Source organism: Schistocerca americana, chromosome X, assembly GCF_021461395.2.
Source record: "Schistocerca americana isolate TAMUIC-IGC-003095 chromosome X, iqSchAmer2.1, whole genome shotgun sequence".
Classification (NCBI taxonomy): Eukaryota; Metazoa; Arthropoda; class Insecta; order Orthoptera; family Acrididae; genus Schistocerca; species Schistocerca americana.
Window position 1 is genome coordinate 860777489 of NC_060130.1, and position 4920 is coordinate 860782408.

General features: G+C 44.7%; 1 non-coding gene across 1 annotated transcript; it reads left to right on the forward strand.

Annotated features, from left to right (window-relative positions):
• Window positions 1-2540: 2540 nt before the first annotated feature.
• On the forward strand, window positions 2541-2615 carry Trnat-ugu. Its single transcript has one exon. It is a non-coding gene; the product is annotated as a tRNA-Thr (tRNA).
• Window positions 2616-4920: the final 2305 nt, after the last annotated feature.

The following is a 4920-nucleotide window of genomic DNA, read 5'->3' on the forward strand; positions in this document are numbered from 1 at the left end:
GAACGCTATCGCGCGTCAGCTCGCAGCTCTCAAACCACAGGAATTGTCTGTCTTAAGCATAGACATCTGGCGCCACAGGTCTCCGGATTCCTACTAAGGAAACAATGTCACTCCCAGTCGAGGCTGCATTGTGTTCCAAAGGGGGACCAACATGCCTTTATGCCGGTGGTCATACTGTTTTGGCTCATCACTATATAATAACAAACACAAGTAAAAAATATAGACATCGAATCATCAGCTCTTCCATCGCATCGGTACATCCTTTAGAGGCCGACAGCAGAGTTTTCTAAATATCTCGAATGCACTAACAATTCTGCTCTTTCAGTCCTAGGAAAAAAAAAATCAGTCTAACAGTACACATGCACACAATAATACTATTTACAAAAAATGTATTCTGTATACTTCCTACGTTATTACGCTTTCCTGCTGATAAGGACTATGATTTGTGTTCAGCAGGTAGGCAGTTCACGGCTTCACAAATTGTCAAGAATGCCTCCTAAAAAATGGTTCAAATGGCTCTGAGCACAATGGGACTTAACATGTAAGGTCATCAGTCCCCTAGAACTTAGAACTACTTAAACCTAATTAACCTAAGGACATCACATACATACCTGCGACTGTAGCGGTCGCGTGGTTCCAGACTGAAGCGCCTAGAACAGCTCGGCCACTCCGGCCAGCTCATGAGTACAGTAGAAGGACTTGGCAAACAATAAACACCTCAGATGTATTTTACTCTGTACTTCATTGGTAGGTCAACTCTTTCAGTCTGTTCGAAAGCTACCGAAAATGAGTTTTTCTGAGAAATGAACACTTTTCTGGACGAGAATGACTTGAAATTTTTTCAGTCTCCCAACAACGATTCCGTGAAAGAGCTCTGTATTCGGAAGAGGACTAAGGATTAAATTTACTGAAAAGCAGTAGCCATCGCACCCCGTTTTCTGAACTGGCTTCCGCATTAAGTCTTAAATTTACACGACAAATAATGACACGCTTCTGTACCTGGAAAAAAATCGACCTGGCTTGATGAGCCTCGTCATTAGTCATTAGTGACGGAGGAATTGTAAGCGAGAATGTCGCTGTAGGTGCCAACCACAAACAAGTGCTGTACCTTAGTAGAGCAAAGCCACGGCCAGAGAAACCGCTCGGTGCGTGGCGGCGCTGCCATCGCATCGGCCGCGTGCGAGAACATGCAGCTGCAGAAAGCGGCGCGGCTGAAAGCCGGGTTTTGTTGCGGTATTCTCCATGGACCATTACCTTCTTTTGTCCGTGGCAACTGGCGGCGGTGGCGGTGGCGGGGTCGCCGCCTTGAACCTGCCAGCCTGCCTCTGGCCCGCCGCTTCGCCCCGCCCCACCACCGCCCCCACCCTATCACCTGCCAACCATCTACACACTTCTGCAAAAATCTGTCGGACCAATTATTTTCCCACCCGGCCTGCCGAGAGGAATTATTAAATTTACCATGGTATGCTTAAAACTGTTAAAAGTACACTTTACCGACGCACTCCGCGTGTATCTTATTAAGTGTGACGCGAAAGCCACTATCTTAACATGTATCACAGTAATTAACAAAGTACTAAAAAAAATAGTACTGGTACTCCCTTAGAAATGTGCTTCGGAAATATGCGCACAAGATCACGACGTTCGAAACTGCAAAGAATATAAGATGAGCAGAGTTGTGAGTGTGTGATAAATCAGAAGTTAAGTGTCGGAGAGGTACCACTCAGCCTCCTACCCAGTAAGCATTAAACAGTAGTTTTTTTCACATGTAACTGGGTATTACATAATAAAAAATTTCAGCTAACGCAGAGGTAACTGGCAAACGGAAACTTAAGCAGATACGAGTACTTGTGCTATAATACTAATGTAACCAAATATTCCAGTTTTCGACAAAAGAATCTTTTTATAGGCGCTTCAGAGGTGTACCTTACGGCTGGAAACACTGCTAAATGTAATGTACTGGGAAAAAATGTCGGCAGTATATGGATCTGAAAGAAACACCAAATTCGGAAGTTACACTTTTTTTTTAAAATTACGTATTAGTTTCAGGTCACTTGAAAGAAATATACACTACATGATGAAAACTATACATAAGTTTTCAATATTAGCTGCGTTGTGCTGACACCTACTGCCAGATACCCCATATCAGCGACCTCAGTAGTCTTTAGACATCGTGAGAGAGCAGAATGGGGAGCTCCGTGGAACTCATGGACTTCGAATATGGTCTTCTGATTGATTGTCACTTGCCTCATACATCTGTACGTGATATTTCTACACTCCTAACATCTCTAGGTCTACTGTTTCCGATATGATAGTGAAGTGGAAACATAAAGGATCACGTACAGCACAAAAACGTACAGACTGACCTCGTCTGTTGACTGACAGAGAGTGCCGACAGCTGACGAGGGTCGTAATGTGTAATAGGCAGACGCCTATCCAGACCATCACACAGGAATTCCAAACTACATCAGGATCCACTGCAAGCACTATGACAGTTAGGCGGGAGGTGAGAAAACTAGGATTTCATGGTCGAGCAACTGCGTGCCCGCGGTGGCTCAGATGGATAGAGCGTCTGCCATGTAAGCAGGAGATCTCGGGTTCGAGTCCCGGTCGGGGCACACATTTTCAACATGTCCCCAATGAAGTACATCAACGCCTGTTTGCAGCTAGGGTGTCCATTTAATTATCATTTCTTACTAACTACCGCCTTAGGAAATGTTGAACCCTTTCAGAAACCATCACTGCTGCAGGAAGCATACGATTTGCCTCTCACACCCAAGAAGCTTGCACACAGACTTCCCTATTTTGTTCACTACGAGAAGCTCCATGAAATTGCTTCAACGCTCAGAACTTTAGCCAGTCAGCCGCAGGAACTTACGTAGGCATTTCAATTGGCCACCTTCTGCTCCAGCTACTAGCCCTCCTTCCGACAGTGCAGTTTCGTGCCTGGATTTTTATTTTCACCAGTTGCTGGGAAACACTTGCCAGAGTAGTACATTCCAATGGAATTAAAAAAGTTGCTCTAATTAGAACACAACTAACTGAAATAAATCATTAACTATTTAGACTGACTAATATATTGAAAATAGGATTCATTTATGTAGATACTGTCTACAATTAGTATTAATACTTCAAAATTTATTTGTATTCTGTACTTTTAATCAACTGTAAAAGAAATTAAGAATAAACCCGCCAACTGCGTACATGGTTCCGCGTCAGCTGTAGACTATTTCATTTGCTCTGAAATACACTCTAAGACACAAATAAATAAATAAAGGAACGGCGAACCACGAAAGAAATATCCGAATAGGACGAAAATCGTTAGATTTGATGTACACGTATAAATAAAAACAAATAATTACAGTTTCAGAAAATAATGAATCATATATTCAACAGAAAGAGCTTCGCATACTGAAAAATCAGTAACACTTTGGTGCACCTCTGGCCCTTATGCAAGCAGTTACTCAGCTTGGCTTTAATTGACAGATTGTTGGAGGTCCTTCTGAGGGATACTGTCCCGAATTTTGTCCAACTGGCGCATCTGATAGTCAAAATCCCCTGATGTTTGCAGATCCCTGCCCCCAATGCTCCAAACGTTCTCAGTCGGGGAGAAATCTGGCGACCTTGATAGACAAGGCAGGGTTTAGCAAGCACGAAGACAAGCACCACAAACTTTCGCCGTGTGCAGGCGGGCATTATCTTGCCGAAATATAAGCCCAGAACGTATTGCAGTGAATGACAACAAAACGTGACATAGCATATCGTCGTCGTACCACTGCGCTGTGGGGTTGGGCAGGATGACTACTAAACGCTTATGCAAGCAATTATTCAGCTTGGCTTTAATTGACAGATTGTTGGAGGTCCTTCTGAGGGATACTGTCCCGAATTTTGTCCAACTGGCGCATCTGATAGTCAAAATCCCCTGATGTTTGCAGATCCCTGCCCCCAATGCTCCAAACGTTCTCAGTTGGGGAGAGATCTGGCGACCTTGATAGCCAAGGTAGGGTTTAGCAAGCACGAAGACAAGGACCACAAACTTTCGCCGTGTGCGGGCGGGCATTATCTTGCCGAAATATAAGCCCAGAACGTATTGCAGTGAATGACAACAAAACGTGACATAGCATATCGTCGTCGTACCACTGCGCTGTGGGGTTGGGCAGGATGACTACTAAACGCTTATGCAAGCAATTATTCAGCTTGGCTTTAATTGACAGATTGTTGGAGGTCCTTCTGAGGGATACTGTCCCGAATTTTGTCCAACTGGCGCATCTGATAGTCAAAATCCCCTGATGTTTGCAGATCCCTGCCCCCAATGCTCCAAACGTTCTCAGTCGGGGAGAAATCTGGCGACCTTGATAGACAAGGCAGGGTTTAGCAAGCACGAAGACAAGCACCACAAACTTTCGCCGTGTGCAGGCGGGCATTATCTTGCCGAAATATAAGCCCAGAACGTATTGCAGTGAATGACAACAAAACGTGACATAGCATATCGTCGTCGTACCACTGCGCTGTGGGGTTGGGCAGGATGACTACTAAACGCTTATGCAAGCAATTATTCAGCTTGGCTTTAATTGACAGATTGTTGGAGGTCCTTCTGAGGGATACTGTCCCGAATTTTGTCCAACTGGCGCATCTGATAGTCAAAATCCCCTGATGTTTGCAGATCCCTGCCCCCAATGCTCCAAACGTTCTCAGTCGGGGAGAAATCTGGCGACCTTGATAGACAAGGCAGGGTTTAGCAAGCACGAAGACAAGCACCACAAACTTTCGCCGTGTGCAGGCGGGCATTATCTTGCCGAAATATAAGCCCAGAACGTATTGCAGTGAATGACAACAAAACGTGACATAGCATATCGTCGTCGTACCACTGCGCTGTGGGGTTGGGCAGGATGACTACTAAACGCTTATGCAAGCAATTATTCA